This window comes from Oryctolagus cuniculus, chromosome 20, assembly GCF_964237555.1.
Source record: "Oryctolagus cuniculus chromosome 20, mOryCun1.1, whole genome shotgun sequence".
NCBI lineage: Eukaryota > Metazoa > Chordata > Mammalia > Lagomorpha > Leporidae > Oryctolagus > Oryctolagus cuniculus.
Genome location: NC_091451.1, coordinates 27,267,935 through 27,295,493, shown reverse-complemented (window position 1 = coordinate 27,295,493; position 27,559 = coordinate 27,267,935). Strand labels below are relative to the sequence as shown.

At 47.6% G+C, this 27,559-nt stretch overlaps 1 protein-coding gene across 4 annotated transcripts in view; it reads left to right on the top strand.

Annotated features, from left to right (window-relative positions):
* The first annotated feature begins 13,661 nt into the window (after positions 1-13,661).
* The window catches only part of STON2 (stonin 2), a 190,950-nt gene continuing 177,052 nt past the window's right edge, over positions 13,662-27,559 (top strand). For 2 of the 4 annotated variants that reach the window (XM_051826192.2, XM_051826188.2), the window contains exon 1: positions 13,695-13,841. The gene's annotated coding sequence lies outside the window, so the exon portion shown is untranslated. Of the gene's footprint in view, positions 13,842-13,926; positions 14,038-27,559 lie in introns of those variants that run through there. The other 2 variants (XM_008271961.4, XM_070065346.1) reach the window with 2 other exon arrangements.

Genomic DNA, 27,559 nt, shown 5'->3' with positions numbered 1-27,559 from the left:
CACCATTTAATGTTCGGACCTTTGGGCCCACCCCTTAGCCAGGGGAGGGCAGAGCATTTGATTGATAGCCTCACTATAACTGTGTGAGTTTAGGGGACGAAAAGAGAATCAGTAGAGCTACAGACCGAAGAAAGAGAAAGGGCATCTTGGGGCCGGCGCTGTGGCATAGCAGGTAAGGCTGCCGCCTGCAGTACCAGCATTCCATGTGGGCGCCGGTTCAAGTCCTGGCTGCTCCAGTTCCCATCCAGCTCTCTGCAGTGGTCTGGGAAAGCAGTACAAGTCCTTGGGCCCCTGCAGCTGCATGGGAGACCTAGAGGAAGCTCCTGGCTTCTGATCTGCACAGCTCTGGCTGTTGTGGCCAATTGGGGAGTGAACCAGCGAATGGAAGACCTCTCTCTCTCTCTCTTTCTCTCTCTGCCTCTCATTCTCTCTCTGTGTAACTCTGACTTTCAAGTAAATAAATAAATCTTTAAAAAGGAAGGGGGAAATCTGAGCAGGGAAAAATGCATAGGTTCCATTACAAACACCATTTTTACTTCATGCTCTTCTACCGTGTAATCCAGAGACGTGGCGATACTCATGTAAGAACCAGAATACCCACTGTCTTAAGTCAGAGGTTCAGGTATTTCCCTGGAGGAGCTGAAGAACAGTCACTGAGACACCCACTTGTAAATGCAGAACCAGATATAAACAGGGAGAATTGAACACAACTCCCAAATGACATAAGTGATCCCGAACCTGAGCTAGGATCTCTTCGTGATGGTCTAGATGGGAGAGTCTGTTACAGTGATTCTCAGCTGGTCCAGACTGTGGTGCTGTTGTTTTGTTTTCTTTTTTTTTTTTTTTTTTTTTTTTTTGAGTTCACCCTCTAATGGCCGCCACCGCCAGCGCACTGCGGCCGGCGCACCGCGCTGATCCAATGGCAGGAGCCAGGTGCTTTTCCTGGTCTCCCATGGGGTGCAGGGCCCAAGCACTTGGGCCATCCTCCACTGCACTCCTGGGCCACAGCAGAGAGCTGGCCTGGAAGAGGGGCAACCGGGACAGAATCCGGTGCCTCGACCGGGACTAGAACCCGGGGTGCCGGCGCCGCAAGGCGGAGGATTAGCCTATCGAGCCACGGCGCCAGCCCTGTTGTTTTGTTTTTAAGGATTTATTTTATTTATTTGAAAGACAGAGTTACAGAGAGAGGTAGAGACAGAGAGGTTTTCCATCCACTGGTTCACTCCCAAGATGGCCACAATGGCTGGAGCTGAGCCAATCCAAAGCCAGAAGCCAGGAGCTTATTCCAGGCCTCCCATGTGGGTGCAGGGGCCCAAGGACGTGGGCCATCTTCTACTGCTTTCCCAGGCCATAGCCGAGAGCTGGATCGGAAGAGGAGCAGCCGGGACTAGAACTGGCGCCCCTATGGGATGCTGGCGCTTCAGACCAGGGCTTTAACCAGCTGTGCCACAGCACTGGCTCCTTGTTTTGTTTTTTAATTCAAGGACCACCATATAATAGTTGTCCTGGTTTTATATATTCAATGTCCACATGCATTTGCCCAGCCCTTGCAATTACTCTGACTTCCACCAGGGGACCTCAGCGCATATGAATGTAATCACACCATTTAGTGGTTTGATGATGTGGCCTCTAGAAATTCACTTAATTTTTGAATCCATTACTAATGTAAGGATGGACTATGAATAACTGCCTTGGAGACAGCAAAGAGATAAAAGGGTACCATAGGCTCTAGGATGCGTGGATCTAATTGCAGCTCTGCCTCCGTATATGTTGGCTGTGATGCCAGCGCATGGTAAACTTCAAGGTAAAATAATGGGCACAATAATAACCAATGCCCTGCACTGCCCACCTCCAAGTTTCTATGAGAATTCATAAAGAAGCTCCTTCATCCTGTCTGAACTGCTGTCTCAAGTCCCTGTCCGGAATTCTCCTCCCTGTCTCACCCTCCTAACAAACCACTAATGCTGCAGCTCTGTTTCTGCGGGCACAGACTGATAATCCCAAACTGTGGACTATGAACAGATGACTCTGCACATCAACTTAGTGGGAGCAGGAATCAGCAGCTTCTTGCTCAACAGTTAACAACAGTGGATATTAAGCACTCATTCACGGATAAGTAGATCGCACTGTCCCCAATTTTTTGTTCCTTGTCTCCTATGAAAATCCTCCAAGTAAAACAAAAAGCCCAGTCCACACGTCCAAAGCAACTGGCATGTGACTGATGGAACTACTGAATACTTTAAATGTGACTGGTCCAGGCTGAGACTTGTGTTCAGCATGAAATTCATACCCGTTTTCAAAGACTTAACATGAAGAATAAATGCAGATTGTCATTTTAGTCTATTCTAGCTGCTAAAACAAAGTTCTGGAAGCTGAATAGTTTGTAAACAGCAGAAATTTATTTCTCACAGTTCTGGGGGCTGAGAAATCCAAGATCCAGCTTCCAGCATAGTCATTGTCTGGTGAGGGCCTCCTTCTGGTTCACGGATGACGCCTTCTCTTGCTGTCTTCACCTGGAAGCAGGGCTCTCTCTGGGGTGTCTTTTATAAAAGCACTAATCCCATTCATGAGGGCACCCCATGGCCTACTTACTGCCGCAATACTTACTTCTTCTTCTTATTTTTTTTTTTTTTTTTTTGACAGGCGGAGTTAGACAGTGAGAGAAGAGAGGCAGAGAGAAAGGTCTTTCTTCGTTGGTTTACCCCCAAATGGCAGCGCGCTGGTCCGAAGCCAGGAGCCAGGTGCTTCCTCCTGGTCTCCCATGCGGGTGCAGGGCCCAAGCACTTGGGCCATCCTCCACTGCCTTCCTGGGCCACAGAAGAGAGCTGGACTGGAAGAAGAGCAACTGGGACAGAATCCAGAGCCCCAACTGGGACTAGAACCCGGTGTGCCGGCGCCACAGGTGGAGGATTAGCCTAGTGAGCTGCGGCACCGGCCCCCAATACTTACTTCTAATACTACCACCTCCACAGTTAGGTTTCAACATAAACATTTTGGGGAGACATAAATATTCAAAACACAGCAAACACTTTCATTAATAATTTTTTATATATCAGGTTAAGTAAAATACATTATTAAAATTAATGGGGCTACTAGAAATTACTGATAATGTGTGTGGTCCACACTATGCTTCTATTGGACAGTACCAGTCTAGATATCTGAGTTATAAGTTTATGTCCTGCAGTGCAGTTCCATGAATCAAACACAGGTAGTCTTGAGACAAGAAGTTTCAGAGAACCCTTGGTCTTAGCTATTCCAGTCCTTGGGCACAACCCTAAAGACACACACACACACAGGGTTTTCTTTGTCTCTCATTTTGAACCCGAGGCTTTTGCTACATATGCTCCCAAATCCTCAGTCAAGCCAAGAAGCTGCGAAGCCTGATGCCCCTCATCATATTCATTGGAGCAGGACTTACTGGAGCTGCACTCTTCGTCACGTGTCTGGCATTGTTCACTCAGACATCAATTAGGGCAGGAAGAATAACCCTGACCCTGGGAAAAAGTAGATCCCGATGATCAATGCAAATTCTTCTCAGTGAATGTGGTTTGCAGCAAACTGAAGAAAGAAGCTCTAGACTCTAAAAGAAATGCTCACTATAAAGCAGCTTAGCATGAAGGCCTTCCAGAAGCCATCCGGACAATTTTCCACTTAACCAGGAAGTATTTCTCCTCTAATTGTGTGAGATCATGTTGATTTACTAGAATTTATTACACTGATTAATAACTACGTGAAACTTGAAAAAAGAAAAGAAACATACAAAGGAACCTGTATATGTTTTTGCCGTCTTATTTATGGCACGCAGACAAAAGCTGGAAACAACCTAAATGCTCATCAAAAGGGGACTGGATGATAAACAATAGAACACCCCTATATGAGACATGCACAGCCATTAAAAAGAGAAGGTATTTTCCCAACAAATCACCTGACTCACTCAAAGTACTAGCACAGTCCAGTGTTGTGACAGAGCAGGTGACATCAATGCCTGTGACGCCACATTCCACATTGGAGCACCAGGTTTGAGTCCCGGCTGCTCTGCTTCTGATCCGGCTCCCCACTAATGTTCCCCAGGAAAACAGCAGCAGATGACCCAAGTACTTGGGCCCTTGAGCCCACACAGGAGATCCAGATAGAGTTTTTGGCTGTTGGCTTCAGCCTGGCCAGCCCTGACCATCACGGACATTTGGGAAATGAACCAGCAGATGGAATATCTCTTTGAATTTGTCTCTGCCTCCCCAGTAAATAAATAAATATTTTTAAACTACCAACACAAAAAGACTTCTTTGACAGGCAGAGTGGACAGTGAGAGAGAGAGACAGAGAGAAAGGTCTTCCTTTGCCATTGGTTCACCCTCCAATGGCCGCCGCCTGCACACTGCGGCCGGCGCACCGCGCTGATCCGATGGCAGGAGCCAGGAGCCAGGTGCTTTTCCTGGTCTCCCATGGGGTGCAGGGCCCAAGCACCTGGGCCATCCTCCACTGCACTCCCGGGCCACAGCAGAGAGCTGGCCTGGAAGAGGGGCAGCCGGGACAGAATCCGGCGCCCCAACCGGGACTAGAACCCGGTGTGCCGGCGCCGCTAGGTGGAGGATTAGCCTAGTGAGCCACGGCGCCGGCCCCAGCTGCTATGCTTCTAATCCAGCTCTCTCCTGTGGCCTGGGAAAGCAGCAGAGGATGGCCCAAGTGCTTGGGCCCCTGCGCCTACATGGGAGACCTGGAGGAAGCTCCTGTCTTCTGGCTTTCGTCGGGCCAAAAGACCTGGCTGTTGTGGCCATCAGGAGAGTAAACCAGTGCATGGAAGATCTCTCTCTTTGTTTCTCCCTATCTCTCTGTAACTCTTTCAAATAAATAAATAAATAAATGTTTAAAAAAATCAAGTTTAAAGAAAAGAAGTACCTCCAAGAGATTCTAATTTCCCATCAAGTTTAAAATGCCCTAAAATAAGTGATAAGTATCTGTAACTACATGGAAAAGTGTTCTGAGTTAGTGTACTGAATAACATTCCATGAGACACTTTTGTTTATAAAACAGGATTCTGTGCGTGTGTGCCAAAAATAGCTATTGATTAACTGAAAAAAGTGTGGAAGTTCATGAGCCCAACTGCTACAGATTGAAGCACCTTGAGAAGTTCAAGGAGAAGAAGAGGTGGACTTTCTGTTTTCACTTGCATTCTTCAATGTTTGTTTGTTTAGACCTGGTTTACAAGAGGAGGAGGAGATTTCATCAGTTCCCAGCTGTTTGGAGAGAGTGAGGAAGGGAGGAAGCCAGGGGCGAAGCCAGCAGCTGTGCTCACAGCCACGCCACGCAGCCCACGGGTGGCCCGTGATGAGGCCAGGGCTAGGCCAGGCCAAAGCCAACACCCTGGAACTCCATCTGAGTGTCCCACATAGATGGCAAGGTCCTTCCCAGGAGCCCAGAGGAGTTCTGTCCTCGCTCCACAGCTCCTTCCAGGTGCTTCTCTTCTTCCTCACTGCCCCTGACCCAGGGAGAGCCCCTACTTGGGAAGAGGGCTTCGCAGATTGGACTTTGGCCGGTGGCAGCGCCACAGCGATGAGGTCACCCTGCACAGCTGCAAACTATTTCAAGGAAACAGGTGGCGGCTCTGGCCTCTTCCTAGACTTGGAGTTTGCTGGGAGAGGACTCTCCAAGGGCATCCTCAGAGTCCAGCCACGGATGCCTCTGTGAAAGGGAAACAGGAGCACAGGGCAAGAGGGTATCCTCAGGAATCTGCAGAGGTTGCACTCCTCCAGAACAGTGGTCACGTTGCTGGCAGAGCTGCAGAAATGCTGAGTTCGAGCAGACCAGGAAAATCCAATTCTCCAGCAGGGGGCCCAGGCCTCAGCCTGTTGCAGGCTCTTAGCTGATTCCTGTGTGTGGTCAAAGATGAGACCACAGTCCCTGGAAGCATGTTAGAAATGCAGAGTCTCAGGCCCCACCCCAGACCAAGTGAGTGGGAATCTGCATTCCAACAAGATTTGCAGGAGATTCATGTGCCCTGCAGGGTCTGCAGGAGCTGCTGCCAGGGGCTGGGGGCCGAGGCACGAACACAAGGGCTCTGGGTACTGGCAGAAGGGATGAAAAGCTGGCTAAGGCCCTGACTTTCTGAGATGCATTCTCCACGATGATATAATGAAGATACTAAAGCGTTGCCTTGAATTATTGTGATGACTAAGTGTGTCTGCGCTGGTAAAGCGCCTGACGCTTGGCACTCAGGAACTATGAGCTCTGGTTTTGATCGGATCCTTACTGTTTGCAATCCTGAAACCCAACCTGCTCAGCTGGATGGCCTGGTATGGGCATGTGCTGGCTGTGTCTCTTGTCCAGCTCAGCCTGCATCCTGCCAGCATCAAATGTCTTTTCTCTCCTGGGGCTCAGGCACAGGGACCAGAAAGTTCATGGCTCAAACCAGACTGTCTCCAATTCCAGAGTTGTTTTTTTCTGTTGAAATCATGTGATTGCTCCATCGTTAGGAAAAGAAAAACAATAAAAGGGTGTAGGTTCTTGTAATCGCTGTGAAAGCTGCGAATGTGCAGTGTTTCTCTGCCAGCTGGAGAGGAGCAGGGTTTGGGGAGGGGGTTTGCCAAATCCCTGCCTCCTGTTCTTCTTGGTTACAATTCAACTCTGGATTCGGAATCTGAGGAGCTGTGTGGAAGCAGCCCGGGGACGATCTGGGGAATAATGCACTGGGAATGATGAGTCGTGGACAACGTTAGGTGATGCTATGCTTTCGAGGAAAGCACAGCTTTGCTCAGGAATGGTACTTTTAAAAAAGAGCTCTCTGTTCATTTAACAAGCATTAATTAAGTGTGTTCTAAATGCCAGACATTGAACTATTATTTCATCATCAAAATTACTGTTTTAGACTGATACTACCCTCATTTTATAGTGAGAAACAGACTCAGAGATGTTTACGTATAGGGTCAAACAGCCATGGAAACACAGACTTGGGATCCACACAGAGGTTGTCCGGGGTCTAGTGTTCATTGTGCCCCTTTCCAACCTGGAGGACATGGCATTGGGAGCTAGAGCCCTTTCTAGGTAAATACTGGATTGTGTGTGAGTTTTTGTGCTTTTTTCCTCCTAGAGTTGAGAGAGGCACCATGTCTCTGAATTACTCTGCCAATTCTTTTATCCCATGAGAAGGAACATGTTAATCTACTATGAGGGGCCAGCGCTGTGGTACAGTGGGTTAAAGCCACCTCCTGCAGCACCGGCATCCCATATGGGCACTAATTTGAGTTCCAGCTGCTCCACTTCCGATCCAGCTCTCTGCTATGGTCTTGGAAAGCAGTAGAAGATGGCCCAAGTCCTTGGGCCCCTGCACCCATTTGGGAAACCCAGATGAAGCTCCTGGCTCCTGGCTTTGGATCAGCTCAGCTCTGGTCATTGTGGCCATTTGGGAAGTGAACCAGCAGATGGAAGACCTCTCTCTGGCTCTAACCTCTCTCTGTAACTCTGTCTTTCAAATAAATAAAATCAATCTTTTAAAAAATCTACTATAGACTACATTTTTGCATTGCAAACTGTAAGAGTTTAAAATTATCTCCCTTCCTCTTTCTCTCACACCTTTCTATTCAAGAAACATTCATTAGAATGTCAGGAAGTACACAAAGGCTTAAAAGGGGAGATGGAGCTTGTCAGAGGGACAGGAGTGTGACAACGAATCCAGACCAAGGGGGAAATGGAGAGAATTCTTGGTGGTTTCAAAGAACAAAACCGGAGGGATTCCAGGCAATGAGAACAGCACAGGCAAAGGCACAAAGACAGAAGGAAAATCTCTGTGCTCTGTTTTGGTCACTAAAAGGCAGGCCCCTTGAAACAAACGTCAATTGGGATTTTGATTTTTGAATTTTAAATGAGTGCACATCATAATAGTGATGGCAGCTAATCTTCAATTTTTTTAACTTTTATTTAACAAATATAAATTTCCAAAGTACAGCTTATGGATTACAGTGGCTTTTCCCCCGCAATAACTCCCCTCCCACCTGCAACACTCCCCTTTCCCGCTCTCTCTCCCATTCTATTCACATCAAGATTCATTTTCAATTCTCCTTATATACAGAAGATCAATTTAGTATATATTAAGTAAAGATTTCAACAGTTTGCACCCACACAGAAACACAAAGTGTAAAGTACTGAGTACTATTTATAGCATTAATTCACATTGTACAACACATTAAGGACAGAGATCCTACATGAGGAGTAAGTGCACAGTGAGTCCTGTTGTTGATTTAACAAATTGACACTCTTGTTTATGGCGTCAGTAATCACCCTAGGCTCTTGTCATGAGTTGCCAAGGCTATGGAAGCCCCCTGAGTTCACTGACTCTGATATTATTTAAAATCCTTCCTAACACCACACACCAGGCACTGCCCTAAAAACTTGATGTGTATTGTTTCAGGTCTGTGTGTGCCCCCTCACCCAGTTCTAAGTTGTCTGAAGTTGTCTGGTGACTCTCTTCCATTCTCATTCTCAGCTCCTAGGACTCTTTTGACACAAAATAGGCAGGAGGTACTAAAATTTTTCTATTATTTGTTATTGATTTCTAGTTCAACAGAAGTTCATAGAAGGGAAAGATGAACAAGATGTACTGAGCGAGTGAAGTATGTCACAAGGTTTGAGATGGAAACAAGAAATCCAAATAAAGATTCCTCAGCACTACGTCATCATCTTCACGGCGAGATTTCCCACTGGCGGAGGGAGGGCAGAACGGATGCATCGGAGAGTAGGCGCTGTTGGAGGGAAGTCAGGACAGAGCCCGGGGCTTCTAAGGGATTTCTCTTGGACCTCCTTCCTCTCACTCTCTTCAAGACCCTCCTTACGGAATTTGGATGGCTTAGCCTACAGTCCTTCCTATCTGTGACGTATTCTACAGGGTGCCTGCTCATAAATGTCTGTGGAACAGAAGCACCTTGCCATCAAGACAAAACTGAACTCCTTATTATGGACTAAGGTGAATGAAGAGTTCGTCAAACAGGAAAGGGTGGGAGCAGGGAGGCCTTACGGAAGGATTGCTAGTGGGTGCAGGGTTGCACTGGGCTGTGGGACACAAAAACACTGACTTTCCCATTCCAAACCCCCAGTTACTCTACTACTCTAAACCAGACAAAGTCGACTGCCATATTGATAGCTAGTATCTCTATGTGGCCGTTTAAATTTCAATGTAATTGAAATTCAGTTCTCCAAGTTGCACTAATCACATTTCAAGTGTTCAATAGTCACATGTGCCTAGAGCTTCCACACTGAATAGCTCTGATAAAGAATGTTTCCGGGGCCGGCGCTGTGGCAAAGCAGGTAAAGCTACCTCCTGTAGTGCCAGCATCCCATATGGGTGCTGGTTCAAGTCCTGGCTGCTCCACTTCTGATCCAGCTCTCTGCTATGGCCTGGGAAAGCAGCAGAAGATGGCCCAAGTCCTTGGGCCCCTGCACTCACATGGGAGATTGGGTAGAAGCTTCTGGCTCCTGGCTTCAGATTGGCGTGGCTCCAGTCATTGTGGCCAATTGGGGAGTGAACCATTGGATGGAAGACCTCTCTCTCTCTCTCTCTCCCTCTCTCCTCTCTCTCTCTCTACCTCTCCTTCTCTCTGTGTGTAACTTTGACTTTCAAATAAATAAATCTTTTTGAAAAAAAAAAAAAAGAACATTTCCATCCTTACAGAGTGTTCAATTGGATAATATAGATTTAAGAAGAAATTCTCTCTGGGTTGCAAATGATGAGTGCATGAAGGGGGAGACTAGTCACATTTCTTTTTTATTTGAATGTCAGAGAAACTGAGAGACAGAGATCTCCATCTGTGGATTCATTCCCCAAATGCCCACAACAGCCAGGAATGGGCCAGGCCAGAGCTAGAGACCTGGAACTCAATCCAGGTCTCCCATATGGGTGACAGGGACCCAAGTACTTGAGTCAACATGTGCTCCCTCCCAGGGTGCCTATTAGCAGGAAACTGGAGCCAGGAGCAGAGCAAGGGCTTGAACCCAGGCACCCCGTTTGGTATGTGGGCATCTATAATTGCTGTACAAACACCTGTCTGACAAGTCACATTTAACAGCTTTCCACAGGCATAGAAAAGTTCCTCCATATTTTTATACTTTCAGCTGCTGCTCCTTGGCATTTAACTAGCATCTCCTCACTGACAATTTCAATACTCAGACTATGTGCTTTGTACATTTTTTTTTAGATTTATTTATTTATTTATCTGAAAGTCAGAGTTACATAGAGGCAGAGGCAGAGAGCAAGTGAGAGGTCCTCCATCCACTGGCTCACTCCCCATATGGCCACAACAGCAGGAGCTGAGTCCTGGAGCAGCTGGGACTCGAACCCACGCCCATATGGGATGCTGGCACTACAAGCGGTGGCTCCACCCACTACATCACAGTGTTGGCCCCTGAACATTTGTTTTATTCAGAGTTTTTTTTTTTTTCTATATTCACAAAGTTGTTAAACTATAACCACCATCTAATTACAGAAAATTTTCATCACTCCAAAAGAGAACCTCACTTCCATTAAGTAGTCCCTCCACATTAATCTTTCTCCCAACCCCTTAGCAACCATTAATCTGCTTTCTGTCTCTGTGAATTTGCCTAGTCTGGGTATTTCACATAAATAGAATCATATAGTATGTGGTCTTTTATTTCTGGTCTTTTTCACTTAATGTTTATAGGATTCATCCATTTTGTGGCAGGTATTAGTATTTCATTCATTTTTATGGCTGAGCAGTATTCTGGGATATGGTTCCACTACGTTTTACCTATCATCAGCTGATGGCAGTTAGGTTGTTTCTGTAGTTAAGCTATGATGAATAATGGTGTGTAACATTCAAGTAAGGTTGTGTGGCATATGTTTTCTATTCTTTTAGGTATATACCTAGGAGTGGAACTACTGGGTCATATGGTAACTTTACCTGTTGGAGGAACTGTCAAACTGTTTTCTAAATTAGCTGCATTGTTTCATCTTGGGCACAATGAAGAAAGAGTTCATTTTTTCTTTACCCGAAAGTGTCTAGACGCACCTATACACTATGCACTGCTGCACTGGATGGATGGTCATTTTGACTTCACCAAATATGCATTCAGCCTGGGACTTCAGGGTCCAGGATAGGTGTGTGGCCAGCCCTTAATGCCACCCTTTTGACCTTTCAAGGATTTTAGTCGGTCAATTCATGTCTTTGGAGTGTTGACTCTGTTCCACTTCTAAGCCAGGCATTGTCAAGTGAGGCCCAGTCTGGTTGGAAAGATGGCTAAGGAAAGAGAGCCCCAGAACGTGGCCGTTTGATGCTGCTGTGGTGGGAACGCAACCCAAGCAAGAGGTTCCCTACCTTTTTTTTTTTTTTTGGCAGTGAAGGCCTCAGCGAGAAAGGGCTATTTCAGCTGAGACTCGAGCATTAACTGGTGGTTGACAGAAAATAAATATGATGCAGGAGGCAGAACCAATGAAAGCATGACACAGAGGACTGGCCAGTACACAAGCGGTTCCTGACTTGCAGATTCCAGGACGGCTGTGCTGGGGTCCGATACTTCCTAACCTCATCATCCTCCTTTCATTCGTCCTCCTTGAACGGAGGGTAGAGTGATGCGACCGGCCTTGAGCAGTTTGACAAACCTGCTCTGGGCAGCCTCGTTCTCTTACTGAGGCAGCTTCTCTTCTTTGAGTGATGGGATGACCAAACTAAATGGAACTTCTGCTCCGGCAAAAGCCACAGCTATGGAAAGTGAACAACCAGAATTAACGGCGCATGGCTCCATGTGCTTCTGGTGCTTGGAAGGAGATGCCAGTGAGGCAAGTTCCCTCACCTGGTCTACATCCTACTGTGCCCTGGTGTTCCACCCAGGTGAGGCTCAACACATACCCTATCCGCGCTTTCTGTGGAACATGAAGCAACTCTTTGTCCACCGACATGAACTGAAGAACACTGAGCTAATTTCCTCCTAGTCATAGGCTCCTCAAAGCAAAAGTCTTTAATCTCACCTTAATGTAGGAAGCAGGGCTATTCAGATGTTAGGGTCAAGGTGGCTTTTGCTTGTGTCTTTAACTACTTGTGTACCAAGCCACATTTCTCACTCAAAGGCTTTGTCAATATAGGGGAATGAAACTAGGGGAAAACACTTTTAGAAAAATTGCTACAGGCCAGCACCGTGGCTCACTTGGCTAATCCTCCGCCTGCGGTGCCGTCACCCCAGGTTCTAGTCCTGGTTGCTCCTCTTCCAAGTCCAGCTCTCTGCTGTGGCCCAGGAGGGCAGTGGAGGATGGCCCAGGTGCTAGGGTCCCTGCACCCGCATGGGAGACCGGGAGGAGGCACCCGGCTCCTGGCTTTGGAGAGTGAACCAACAGAAGGAAGACCTTTCTCTCTGTCTCTCTCTCACTGTCTATAACTCTGCCTGTCAAATAAAAATTAAAAAAAAAGAAAAATTGCTACATATTTTAAGTTATTATGAGGGTACTTGAAAAAGCTCATGAACATGGAATTAAGGATAAGTCTGAGGAATGGGTGTTTGGGCTGGTAGTTACAGGCGTTGGCATCTCACATCAGAGCACTGGGTAGGTAGGATACTAGGTTCCAGCTCCTGACTCCAGCTTCCTGCTAATGCAATGATAGTTCTGGCTGGACCCCTGCCACCCATGTGGATTGAGTTCTGTACTCCTAGTTTCTACTGGGCCCAGTTCTTTCTGTTGCTGGCAACTGGGAAGTAAACTAGTTGTGTGTTTCTGTCTTTGTCTCTACATTTAAAATTTTTTTTAAAGAACTATGAGAGAAGTGATGGCAGATGGGAACTATAATTCCCCATACTTCCTCTTTGTTCTAACAAGTGGTGCCTCTCCACCGCTGTGTGGAGATTCTCCTGGTACGTTTTTCTGATGAGAATCCCTCCCAAACTCAGAACTAGTGTCGGTTTTGACAGCCTTGTCCTATATTTCTGAGGGGGCAGGGGAGGAGGGAGATGTCTCCTGGACGGACCAGTGCCTGGCAAGTAGAATGTGCCATGGAAATGTTAGGATCATTATTATTTCAGCCTCATTTCCTTGGCCAGGTACTAAGTTCTTCGCAAATGAAGATCACTTTCTGTCTCTCTCTCCCCCACAACACATAGCGCAGAGTTCTTAATAATTCATTGACATGATTAGGACCTCGGACAAGTCGCTTCCCCTCCGCGAGCGCTGGCAGGACCCCACAGCGACCGAGTGTGGTACAAGCTGAGCGAGTACACAAGCCTGCTTGGCCCCCAATATTTACAAGCTGCTGCCCTGAACCCCACGCCCGCCGCACAGCGAAGGGTCTCAGACACGACCATTTAGTCAAAGCCTTCAGCAGGGGTGAGGTCAGGGCCGCGATGCCCCCTGCGCCCGGAGGTCTCCGACAACAAGCCCGCGGGGCTGGGGGACTCTTGGGCAGCCCCCATTCCCCGCCACACCCGTTTCACGCGAAGCAACGCTTCCAGCTCCTGTCAGCGCTGGGACGACCCGCAGTCTTCTCCGCACAGAGTGGACCGGACACCGGCTTCAGCTTCGGTTCCGAGCGCCGCGGTGCACCGCGGGGCTGCAGCGTCCCAGGCTGGGGGAGCTGATCCCGACGGAGCCCCGCCCCCTCCCACCGCCCTGGCGCCCACTCTCCAATCAGGGCGCGGCTCGGGTGCGCGCCGCGGCCAATCAGGAGCGGCGGGAGCGGCGCCGGGAGCCGGTGGGCGCGGAGCGAGCCCGGGAGTCGGGAGCCGACGGCGGCGCTGCGGCCGGAGGCAGCGCAGCGAGAGCAGCCGGGCGGCGGGGTCCCCCGGGCCGGACGAGCCGGCTCTTCCACGGCGACTTCCCGGCCGACGCGTCGTGGGACCCTGCGGGCGGCGTTGCAGGTAACTGAGCCCCGAGTGCGGGCGCGTCCCCCGGAGGGGCCCCGCAGGTGGAGCTGGCTGGGGGCTGGCCGGCCGCGAGGTCCTAGCGCCGCGGGGCTGCTTGGCGTCCCCTTGCGCCCCCAGTGCCGCGGCTGGAGCCACCGGCTGGCGCCACCTTCCCGCCGGCTGCGGGCGTCCGGGATTGGGAGTGGATGAGGTGAGTCCGGTGAGGCGGGCAGGTGGGGGTGGGAGAGACACCTGCGACCCCCGCACCGGTACACGGCACTGTTTGCCACCGGGTGCCGTCCTCAGGGATCTGGATCGCCCTGACGGCTCCGCTGGGCCAAGTGAGGAGGCGACAACAGGTGTCTCCGGGGACGGTGCCTCTTCCCCCCACCCCTCGCGCCTGAAACTCCTGCTTGGCGTCGCGCCCCACCTTCGGGGTGTCCGGGACTGGACCCCCTCCTGGCCTCCCAGGCGCGCTGCCCGCTGGACAGCGCCCAGAGGCGGCCTGGACGCCGGGCGTTGGACGGAGTTTCTATGCGCGTTGCCAAGCGATTTGCCGGACGCCCGCCCCTCGCGGGGTTGTGGAGAGTTGAAGATGAGCCTGTGCGTGCGTGTGTGTGACCGTGGGTTTGTGGATGACTGCGTGTGTGTTGCTGTGTGTATGGCTGTGTTCGTGTGTGTGTTGTGTATGGCTGTGTGGCATCTGTGTGTGTAACTGTTGAGGTAACTGTGTGTGCACATGTGTGCCTGTATGGCTGTTGTGTGTGAGTGTGTGTGTGAGGTGTGTGTGTGGCTGTGATTGTGTGTATGGCTGTGTGTGTGTGAGGTTTGTGTGTGGCTGTGTGGCATGTGGGTACTGGGTAACTGCACATGTGTGACTGTATGGCTGGTGTGTGTGTGTGTGTGACTGTGAGGTTTGTGTGTGGCTGTGTGTGTGTGGCTGTGTGGCATATGGGTAACAGGTAACTGCACATGTGTGACTGTATGGCTGGTGTGTGTGTGTGTGACTGAGGTTTGTGTGTGGCTGTGATTGTGTGTATAGCTGTGTGGCATGTGGGTAACTGAGGTAACTGACTGTGATGATTGTGTGTTTTGTATGGCTGTGATTGTGTGTGTGACGTGTAACTGTGAGATAACTATGTGTGTATGGCTGTGTGTGTAACTGTGAGTAAGTCTGTGTTTGTGAGGTTGTGTCAGTTGTGTGTGTGTGGACACAGGTGCATGGGGACATGCTCTGCCAGGTACAGTTGCTACTGAGAGGAGCTGCCTGAGGGCTGTGAGTGAATCATTAACCTGGTCTTGAGCAGCTGCTGGCCGCCCTCCATCCCCCATGCTTCCTGCTGTGTGCCTCACTCTCTTAATCTGGAAAGTGGCGATAATAATTGCACTGGCCTGATAGCATTGTTTTGAGGATTGTGTGGGCCAGTGCTCACAACAATCACAGTGCTAAGTACTCAATAAATGCTGGCTTTTATTATTTATTATATGGAGTGAATGGTCTTTTAAAGACTGAATCAGACGCGTCCAAACTGGCCCGGCAACCACCTGGAGCTCTGAACAGCCTTCTACACTTGAAGGGAAAAATGCTGTTATTAATGTTACTGATGGTATCTTTTAAAGGTTATGTACCCTGAGGTGAGTGTTGGGGGTAGAAAAAGAAAAGCTGCTCCATTCAAATAGTGAGAGAGATAAGTGCATTCCAGCTAGAAACAGAGGAAAGCTTTGTAAAAATTAGTGTGCATGTCATGTAACAAGAATGTAGTACTTTTAAAAATATTCCTGTTTCACTAATATGGCTAATTTGGAGAAAAATATTTGAAAGTTTTTATACTTTCCACTTCTCCCTTAAACAAAGTGTGTGTGTGTGTGTGTGTGTGTGTGTGAGAGAGAGAGAGAGAGAGAGAGAGAGAGAGAGAGAAGGAGAGAGAGAGAGAGAGAGAGAGAGAGAGAGAGAAAGACTAAACCATAGGACAAAATGCCTGGAAGCCTCAAATTGCAGTTGCTACTTTTAGGTGTGGGTTCCCATGTCTGACCTGGGTGGTCTGGTTCAGTGTTCTGCCACTGTGTCATTTTCCTTTCCTTGTTTAATCTCAAGATGTAAATAAACATTTGGCCCCTTTCATTTTTTTCTTTTTAAGACTTGAAATACCAACATGTAACAGACCTGCTTGAAGTTTTGAACCCTCTGCTCCTTGCCTCCCACCCTGTAACAAACTCACAAGGACCTTCGCAGAGGTCCCCTAGGGGATATCAGTGGGAATGTCTCCCAATAGCCACCATAGCCTGATAGACAAAATGCCCCAGCTCTCTAGGGTGGCCAGCACCTTAGCCTGAGCCTTAGAATCTGTTTATCCACCAAGAAAATGATTACCTTCTCTGGGGTAAGAAAGCCACTCTCAGATGCAAATCTTTCAGGCTTCTTATTAATGAGACAGTCCTTTCAGTTGTTAATGAAGAGACTTTTACTTTCTCCAAGTGAGTGGAGGATCTGAAAGCTTGTTTGGGGAGTTGTAGAGCAGGGCAAAGACTGCAGAGTTCAGAGACACCTGGTAAGAGCTCTGGCTCTGACCGAGACCAGGAAACTTGGACAACTTCCTTCACTTTTCTGAGTCAAAGTCTCCCACTCTGTAAAATGTGGACTCACATTATTATTGCAGGTGTTTTTAGAAAGGTTGTTCTAAGGATTATGGAAAATTCTAGCACATTTGCTGGGGTTACAGTTCTGTCACATCTAGAGGAGATCCTAAAGGTGCGAGTGATCAGTTTTACCTAGGAAAGGTGAAAAGACTTGATTGAGGACTGACACTTGAGCTGAGTGTAGAAGGATGAGGATGTCTGTTGTCAGAGAAGGGTGAGATGGGATTGCAAGGAAGGGTGGCAGGGGGAGAAGACATTCTAGACAGCGCAATAATCACAGGTGCTATCATAGCCTATTTAAGTTAACAAACAACCGCCAAACCTCAGTGGTTTACAATAACACAAGTTGGTTTCCCACTTACGCTGCTTGTGCCATGTAGGTCAGGCATGCTTCTGCTCTTCACCTTGGTTCTGGGGCCCATGGAGACTTTTTAAAATTTTTATTTGAGAGGCAGAATGACAGAGAGACAGAGGGAGAAACAGGGATAGAGCTCAGCTCTTCTATCCAGTACTTCACTCCCCAGAAGCCTACAACAGCTGGGACTGGGCCAGACTGAAGCCAGGATTCTAGAACAACACCTGGGTTTCCTGTGAAGGTGGCAATGACCCAAGCGAATGGGCCACCATCCACTGCCCTCCCAGGCACACCAGCAGGAAGCCTGATTGTAAGCAGAGTAGTCAGAACTTGAACCAGCACTCTGATATGGGCATTCCAAGTTGTGGTTAATACCTACCCCACACTGAGGCTTTAAAAACAGCTTCTGTCTCTCTGGGACAGTGCTGATCTTGTTATGGCAAAAGGTGAAAGAGAAGAAAACTATGGCACTTAATGTCTGCTCACAAGTAGGAGCTGTCACCCTACTTTCCAAGATAAGTCCTATGACCAAGTCTGGGACATATGGGAAGTATATGCTTCCTGCAGAGAACAAGGTGTGTCTGAGGAGGAGAGAAGGTGCTGAGGAAACTAGTCAGGGAAATAACCCAGAGGCAGATGATGAAGTGCCCTGGGTCATGTGCTAGGGCTTGGAACTGTATCCTACGGACAAGGAGCAGCCACTGAAGGGTTGTAATACCAGGTTTGACAACATCAGACCTTCAGAACACATCTCTAGAGGCAATGTAGAGAGAAGCTTGAAACAGGTGAGACTGAAGACAAGAGATGATGAGGGCCAGAATGGGTACAGCAGCCTCTGTTCTCGCTGTCACTGTCACGTGACTTGAAATTTTGGGAGAATTATTCATTTGGCATGTGAATGGCTTGTCTTCTGCACAAGCTGCCTCCTCTTAAAGTTGTTCTTTTGTCATGGCATCTAAAGCAGCAGTTCTCTAACTCATATATGAGGATCAGGTGGAGACTTAGAGACAGTGGCAGATTCTTGCCTTGCACAAGTTTCTGAATCTGGGGTAGAGCCTGAGAATGAGCATTTTTTTTTTTTTTTTTGATAGGCAGAGTGGACAGTGAGAGAGAGAGACAGAGAGAGAAAGGTCTTCCTTTGCCGTTGGTTCACCCTCCAATGGCCGCCGCTGCAGCCGGCGCACCGCGCTGATCCGATGGCAGGAGCCAGGAGCCAGGTGCTTTTCCTGGTCTCCCATGGGGTGCAGGGCCCAAGCACCTGGGCCATCCTCCACTGCACTCCCTGGCCATAGCAGAGAGCTGGCCTGGAAGAGGGGCAACCGGGACAGAATCCGGCGCCCCGACCGGGACTAGAACCCGGTGTGCCGGCGCCGCAAGGTGGAGGATTAGCCTATTGAGCCACGGCGCCGGCTGAGAATGAGCATTTTTGTCCAGTGTTGCGGGAATGTTGATACTGCTGGTCTGAAGACTTTAGCATTCTCCAAACTAAAGGGAGAAATTAAGATATGGCTGACAAATAGTCAGACCACCATGAAAGGGCCTCAAGGAAGGAGCAAAAAGGCTGAGAGATCCCACCCAGCCTTCTCCATGTAGCAGTTTTGCTTAAGGCTGGCTCTGACCATGAGCTGTAGGGTCTGTAAGAATGACTGAGTCTCTAGATTGATATTAAACTGCAGATGCAACTCTCATAGCGAAGAGATGAAAAAAAGCTCAGATTAAGAGGAGCAAGAAATGTACAAGTGTTGCTTTATGCATTCCCTTTGTAATTGTGCCCAGACTTCCCTTCCTCTCGTTGAGCACACACCCTTTGGTTTGGCTCCAGACCTCTCACTCAAGCCTGTCAACATATTCCAAACCTGACCCATCACATTGCTCGCCATTCCAGTTGTAATTTCTTCTGAAGCAGAGCTTCCTACTGGGTGGATGTTTGGCTGAATTTTTATAATACTCAGACCAAGAAATTGCTTGCTTCACTTGAGGTCACCCTCACCAATAAACATCTGTACCATGTGGTCATGCAAATTGTGATTTATCCCCCCCAAGATAAATAACCGCCTGAGAACTCAAGATTGTCCATGGTTTGGCGAATACTAATAGGTGGAGCAAGTCGCAACAATTCCTCTAACTGTGAGTCATCACTCTTGTAAGGACAGAGCTTTCCAAAGTGATCGTTATGAGGAAAGTATGTTGGAGTATACAACATGACAGAGGAAGTAAGACACAGTGAGGGCTTCTTTTCATTATATTTTTCTCAGTTGTGGACACGCAGAAATCATAACTACCTGGGGTCCAGACCATCAGTGTTGTGCCCATTCAACAGAGAGCATGTGAATGAATGACATCTTCCTAGGGTCATCATTTTGAGTACTGGCTAACAGGTTAGATTATTTGCTTCAAGGTAGGATGAATGTAAAATGATCCATTTGAGGTATGAATAGAAAATTCTATCTAAGTCTTTGTGAAATAAGAAACATCTTGATTGGCTCAAGCTATAAAATGAAGAGAGTAAGACTCGAAAAGCCCCATGTCCTAATTGAGATTTCACAGACAAATCATGCCGTGAAGAATTATTCAGGATTCTAGATACCTTCAGGGATGGATGAGAAAGCCTAGAACCATAACCTCTGTCCAAAAGGCCCAGGGCCACCTCTGGTTCCCTTTCCTGGTAATTGTGAAAAGCAAGCTGTTTCACTTCCTCTCTCATGTTGGCCTCAATACTGCCTTCTGTTTCTCAGCTCTATAGTGAACTATGACAATTTCCTTCACCTCAGATTTCCAGGAAATTTGGCCTAACATTTTGATAGATGCAGCAAACAAGCCCCTATGTGGGGAGCATCTCGGACTAGACTAAGTTACTGGAATTAAGACTTATTCTATGCATCTGCTTTCCCACAATATGGCGCTGAGAAGGGAAACAGCTTCTACACAGCTGCCTCCAGTTCAACCAATAAACAGCAGGACCTGCTCCTGATTGGAGGAGAGCAGCGTACTCGGCGTGTGGGTAGCAGAGTTGGGATTGGTGGAAGAGGACTATAAAGAAGGAGAGAGACAACATGCACCAGGAACATCTAAGGGGAACACCTGTGCAGCCCCCGAGAGAGCCGGCCGGCGGTGTGCGGCTCCCCCGCGGAAGTGGGGAATGTGGCAGGGGGAACCGCCCTTCCACGGAGGTGGAAGGGACGGTAGCCAACCCGGGAAGAACCAGCAGCAAACCCGGGGAGGGCTGAGCAGACGAAAGAACAGCGCAGGATCCTGTGTCGTTCCTCCACGAAGAGGGGGAGCGACACCCCTAGAGTTTAGAAGAACCAGTAAGACCAGGAACATTTAGCCAGAAGGGATTTAAAATGCTGAAGAGGGGCAGGCATTGTGGCACAATAGGTTAAACTACCACTTGGAACACCCACATCCTATTTCAGAATGCCTGGAATTCAGTCCCACCTCCTCCTCCTAATCCAGTTTCCTGCTAATGCACCTGGGAGGCAACTGATGATGTCTCAAGTGATTAGTACCCTGCCACTCACATGGAAGACCTGGATGGAGTTCTGGGCTCCTGGCTTCAGCCTGGCCTAGCACTGGCTGTTGTGAGCCGTCACTCTGCCTTTCAAATCAATCAAATCAATCAATAAATCTTTGAAGGCTAAACTAAAATAAAATGCTGAAAATGTTCTTTAGGAAATGTTAGTATCACGGCCAGTGTTGTGGCATGATGGGTTAAGCCCCTGCCTGCATCCCACGTGGGCGCCAGTTTAAGTTCCGCCTGTAGCACTTCCAATCCAGCTGCCTGCTAATGCACGTGGGAAAGCAGTGGAAGATGACCCAAGTCTTTGGATCCTGCTGTTGTGGCCATCTGGGGAGTGGACCAGCAGATAGAAGATCTCTATCTCCTCCCACCCACAACTCTGCCTTTGAAATAAATAAAATAAATATTTTTAAAAAGATTTATTTGAGAGGAAGAGTTACAGACAGAGAGAGGAAGAGACAGGAGAGAGACATGTTCCATCCTCTGGTTCACCTCCCAAATGGCCACAACGACCAGAGCTGGGTCTATCTGAAACTAGGAGCCAGGAGCTTCTTCTGGGTCTCCCACATGGGTGCAGGGGCCTAAGCACTTGAGTTATCCTCTGCTGCTTTCTTAGGCACATTAGCAGGGAGCTGGATTGGAAGTGGAGCAGCCAGGACACAAACAGACACCCATTTGGGATGTTGGTGCTGCAGGCCGAAGCTTAACCTGCTAAGCACCAGCCCCAATAAAATAAGCCTTAAAAAAATAAAATGTTAGGACCCTACTTAGATAACATTCATCTAACAATTTGATATTTAAGAAGTATAAGTAACAAATCACTAGATAAATAGCATCTTCTCTATATGTTTATATTGAGTAAAGTCTATCATGCATATTTTTATCTCTAGAAGTTAGATTTCTAGTGTAATTTCTGTCTGAAATTCAATAACTAAGATGGAAACAATTGTGTTGAACTTTATAGATGTTTAATAGAAGGGCAGGATCGAAAGCTCAAGGTCTGTTGACTATTTCACGTGTTGTATACCCTTGTGTCAGCCTAGAGTGGCCCCACCTAACCAGCAAGGGGAGGTCAGTGTCCCTTGTGGTGTTTAGTCATAATGAAGCATTTTTGCAGATTGCTAATGGCTCAGTGAAACCTATAGGAGGTGACTTCATGTGAATTTCATTGACCATCTTCTGGGCTCAAAACTGCATAAGAAGTTAGGAGGAACACAGAGAAGTGCTGTGTTCAGTCTTCTGCCCAGGGCTTCCATTCTGAGAAAAGGTGTAAAATGTATTAATGCAAAATCAATACTAATTAAACAACAGTGAGAATAAGAGGTAAAGAATAGGCAGAGGGGTACTGAGAGCTGTAGATTCAGACCAGGCATCCTTCAGAGGTTGTGGTGTATTTGGAAGGTTCATGGCAGAGCAGTTCCACTGGTCTGAATGTGGATAGCTTGGTGGAAGTACTGGCAACGGCCAGAGCTGGGCCAACCTGAAGCTAGGAACCAGGAGCCTCCTCAGGGTCTCCCACATGGGTGCAAGGGCCCAAGAACTTGGACCATCCTCCCTGGCCATTAGCAGGAAGCAGGATTCGAAGAGGAGCAGCCAGGACTTGAACCTGGCACCCATATGGGATGCTGGTGCTGCAGGTGGAGACTTAACCTACTATACCACACTGCCAGCTCTTGGAGCACTAGTATTTAGGGAATGGACCTAAGTGAACTGTGCCTCTGAGTTGACCTATCAGTCTGTTTCACGTACGCTGACTAGAACTCTGTATTTAAAGGGAAGGAGTAGGTAGGAGAGAAGGGAGCTCCTAGCTGGATGATTTCTGCAAGCTTCCCTTTCTTGACTGCCATCTGACCACCTAATCTGAATATTGGTGCCTTTGTCAACTTGTATAACCTCCTAACGAATGAAGCCAGGCAGTGACTAGCTAGCAGATGAGCAACCCTGGACCCTGATCCACCTTAACGTGCTCGTCTTATTATTAGGAAAGCACTTTGGAGCTAAGGATGTCAAACCTTTTTATAAATAAAATCTAATCCTACTATAAACCCTGTTGAACTGGCAGGCGTTTGGTCTCTCTGCACTTCCAAAATGGCCTGGAAAGATCAAGTGACTTTTTTAAAGTCACGCAGGAATCCCCTGACACTTCTACCTTACCTGACCCCACTCCACCCTCTGACATTTTAGGGGGGTGGATACTTAGCTTAAGTTGATTTGCAGATCTCCAAAAGGATGGTGTCACTAAGAACTTAGGGCTCTGCAGCTAGTGTTGGGCCCCATGGAGGCCCTCATGTGTAATCTCAACAGGTCCTTGTTCGTTTTAAATAGAAGGAAAATAATTACAGCCTTCTGCTTCAGACTTATCCTTGGCTCTCATTGAAAGAAGGCACCATGTTAGTGCTGTAGGTCTGTGCAAACATGCCATCCGAATGGAATGACATTTAGTATAGCAGCAGTATCAGTGACTTTCAATCTGCTTGAACTTTCAAGTGAGACATCAGACCCTTACCAGCCTGATAGAAGCACTCCATCAGGCTGCCTTTTGAAATTTGCTAGTTGCTTTTTTCCTTTTTTAAAAACAATGAAATGCTGGGCCGGCACCGCAGCTCACTAGCTAATCCTCCGCCTAGTGGCGCCGGCACACCGGGTTCTAGTCCCGGTCGGGGCGCCGGATTCTGTCCTGGTTGCCCCTCTTCCAGGCCAGCTCTCTGCTGTGGCCAGGGAGTGCGGTGGAGGATGGCCCAAGTGCTTGGGCCCTGCACCCCATGGGAGACCAGGAGAAGCACCTGGCTCCTGCCATCGGATCAGCGCGGTGTGCTGGCCGCAGCGCACTGGCCACGGTGGCCATTGGAGGGTGAACCAACGGCAAAGGAAGACCTTTCTCTCTGTCTCTCTCTCTCTCACTGTCCACTCTGCCTGTCAAAAAAAAAAAAAAAAAATGAAATGCTTTAAATGAAAACAGATTTTACTTCACTGTTTGCTTAAGAAACAGGATATATTTTTCCTGATATATGCTTTTAATTTTTTAAAATTTCTTTGCAAGGCAGAAACAGAGAGAGAGCATGCATCATGCTGGTTGACTTCCCAAATGCTTGCAGCAGCTAGTGCCATGCTTGAAACTCAATCCAGCTCTCCCATGTGGCTGGCAGAGCACCAGCAGCATCATCCGTATCTTCCAGGCTGCATATTCATAGGAAGCTAGAATTGGGAGTAGACCTGGCACTCAAATCTAGGCACTCCATTATGGAATGTGGACATCTCAAGCAGCGTCTTAATCACTAGGTCAATGTCCACCCCAGTTAAGCTTTTACAAAGACAAGGATTTTAATGTCATGGTTAAGTGGGTAAGGCTGGTTTGATCCATAGCCAAAGAACTTTTTCAATTATTGCTTCAGTGTTGTCTGTTGTGTGCACCCAGAACTCTCAAAAACAGTGTGTGTATTTTCCCGTTCTTGCCAAACATAAGACAATATTTTTTTCTGCATCATTCCTTGTCCCTACACTTCCCTCTACTTCAGACTTCAAACACTTGAAGTGTATGGAACTCTTTCATCATTATTGAAATGATCAAAATCACTATGCAGAGCTATCATTCATTCAGTTTTACTGTATGCCAGGTCTTGTGCTGAGTTGTGGATACCACATTATTAATAATGTATACACCCATGCTTAAGGTCATCAACAGTGATATCCCATTTTACAGGTGAGACAGATAGAGGCTGAGGTTAAGAAATTTGTCAAAGATTGGAGTAGACCTGCACTTTGACCCCACCTCTCCATTTCTTAGCTGTAGAAGCTATGCCGGTCACTACAGTGTCTGGAAACAAAAACAAGAATACTCTGAAGCATTTACAGGGGCTGGTTGACCATTCTGGCCACATGCTTGGACCTCAGGCTGGGATGGAAACTGCCATTATTTTTGGCTCTGTCAGTTCACACTAACAGCAGGGCATTTGAAGCACACTGTTTCTCTTTTCTCTATTTCTTCCTCAACTTTTTTGTTGTTAAGTAATCTCTGAAAAGGTGGTGATTTGGAGAGTGGGATCTCTCTGCGTGGCAAGTCTCTCAGTCAGTCGCCCCTCAGTCCGATTGGCATGTGTTTCCTGATTTCCCCAGCATCCATCACATGCAGGGCCAGGGAATTCACAAGCTCCACTGATGAGTGGTTTTAATTTCTTGATCCCTTTGGGATCCCTTTGGGCAGTCCTTTGGGGTGCAGTTCCAGGCAGACAGAGTTGTTTGCTGTCATCTGTCAGCCTCTGCTCTGGGTGACGCGGCTGTTCACAGCACAGTGCTCGTGGGTCCAGGGATTGAACCCTGTTATTTGCTTGTGTTTTTCCTGTGAAGAGGCTGGAGACTGTGCACCCAGTCAGACCAGGCACTTTGCAGAGGCCCTAGCCATAAGAAAACCTGATAAGAGTGCAGGGTCATTTATGTGTATGTGTCTCTATTTATGGGAGGGAAAACCCTGCAAGTGAACAAAGTTCATTTCAGGATGGAACATGGTGATGTGGTCAAGAGTCCAGACTTGGGTTTGAATTGTGAGGTCTGAGCTAAGACAATTAACTTCCCTGTGCCGTAGTTTCCTTATCTCTTGAAGGGGATAATAACAGAATCTACTTCATTGAACTATTATGAGCATTCCATGAGTTATTTAACTAAATGAGTTGTAAAGCATTTTGAGACTCATGTCTGGGAGATAGGGAATGTTACATAAGTGTTTATGCCACATAAAAATAAAGTGGCAGGTGAACATCCTGTGTGGGTTAAATGGCGCTGTAATAGATGAGGCTCATATGACTGTTTCAGTAAAAGTTCTCACGGTGAGTTATGCAAATGATTTTTCTCTAACTGTGCTAGGGGAACTAGCCAGTTTTTTTAAAAAAAATCACATGAGAAGCCTCTGTTTGGTGTAGGGATTAAGCATTGATTGGGACACCTGCACACCCCCTGCCTGTGTTTGAATTCCTGCCCCACTTCCAATTCCAGCTTCCTGCTATTTGCACTGGGAGACAGCAAGGGACAGCTCAAGCACATGGATCCCTGCTACCCAAGTGGGAGGCCTGGATTGAGTTCTGGTTCCCAGACTTCAGCCTGGCCAAACCCTGGCTGTTGTAGGCAGTTCAAATAAAATGAAAATAAATAAATACATTTTTAAATCAATGGGAAATATGTAAATTACCTTTTTGTAAAATAAATGTGAGAAAAACAGTGTAAGAAAAAAAAAGATGAAGGTTGATGACCTGAGGGTTTTTAAAGAAAATTAATTTATTTGAATGGCAGAGTGGCAGAGAGAGAGAGAGAGAGAGAGAGAAAGAGAGAAGTCTTTGGCCTGCTGGTTCACTGTCCAAATGGCTGCAACAGCTGGGTTTGGGCCAGGCCAAAGCTAGTAGCCATTAACTGCACATCCAAGGTGGCAGGGGCTCAAGTCCTTGGGCCATCTGCTGCTGCTTTCCCAGGTACGTAATCAGGATCCAGAATTGGAAGCAGCTGGGAGCGTGAACTTAGAACTGGTGCTTTGAAATGGGACACCGGCATCAAAGGTGGTGGATTAACATACTGTACCACAGTGGCAGCCCACGACCTGACCCGAGGGTTTTTGCCAGAACCGCTGGGAAGATGGAGCAGACATCGTCTTGGGTGGATGGGGGAATTTCTGCTGCTGGCATTTGAGAGTTGGGAGAATACTTGGTTGCCTTTGGATATGTTGAGTTTGAGAGGCTTGTAGCCCCTGAAGTGAAGGTGCTCTGGGGTATCAGGCTGTGTTGAGTGAGAAGTGAAGGATCTGTATGGGGTCCCTAGCTCATAGATGGGATTGAAAGCCATGAAGGAATGAAAGCAGGCAGAGAAGGGTCTAAGGGCTGACGGGAAGCATTCCAGCTTCAGTGGAAAAGTCCAGCTGGGCCCCAGATTTCTTTCTTTCTTTTTTTTTTTTAATATTTATTTATTTATTTGAAAGTAAGAGTTACACAGAAAGAGGAGATGCAGAGAGAGAAAGAGTCTTCCATCCTGTGGTTCACTCCCAAAATGGTCGCAATGGCTGGAGTTGGGCTGATCCAAAGCCAGAATCCAGGAGCTTGTTCTGGGTCTCCCACGTGGGTGCAGGGACCCAAGGACTTGGGCCATCTTTCACTGCTTTCCCAGGCCATAGCAGAGAGCTAGATCAGAAGTGGAGCAGCCGAGACTCGAACTGGTGCCCATATGAGATGCTGGCAGTGCAGGCGGCGGCTTTTACCTGCTATGCCACAGTGCCAGGCCCTGAGCCCCAGATTTCTAGTTTTTTCTTTTCTTCAATTTGCCAGTGAAAATCAAGTGAGGACCCATTCGGTGTTAATGTTGTCACTGGATCATTTCCTTTCATTTGAGCTCTGTAATGCATGGACATTCGAGTTAATAGATGAGGATCAGATATTGTTTGACCTCTTAAGAGCTTTGTGTCCTTGGGCAAACTACTTAATCTCTGAGACTCAGTTTCCATACCAGTGAGATGAGAACTGTAGTAAAAATTCCCATAGCTCAGGAAGCGCTGCATTCATGCTGTGAAGCTTATCTTGCCTTTGTCACCATGAAATTCTCGCCGTTCACGCCACCATGTTAGAAATGAGGAGCAGCGACAGCTCACACATTTTTAAATCCCTTTGAATTTTCCCTGAACTGAAACCTACATTTTAATTTAGCTCGTACTGTTACTATTTTGCTTCTTTTTATTAAAAAATAAAGGAGGACGTGAGAGAGATACTACATTAAATTCTGCACACATCTGTCAGTTACTTATGTTTCTTCTATAATTGAAGCATTGCATCCAGAGATCAATCGTGTCCTGTGTGTGTAGCCATTGCTGCATGAATCACAGATGCATGAGCAGAGATCTGAAAACTGAAACAGAAAAAAAGGATATCTCTGTCAATGACAGTGTTTCAATATCGCACACGCCAACCTCGTACTTGCTGTGTACCACCTTGAGTCAAGAAGGCACTAATTTATTTACAAATATGTATTTGAAAGAGCAACAGAGGGAGACATACACACACACACTCACACACACTCACACACATACATCTTTCATCTGCTGGTTCACCCAATAAATGGTCTTAACAGCCTGGACTGGCCCAGGCCAAAGCCGGGAGCCAGGAACTACATTATGGTCTCCCTACATGGGTGGCAAGGACCCAAGTACTTGGGCCATCTTCTGCTGTCTTCCCAGCCACATTATCAGGAAGCTGG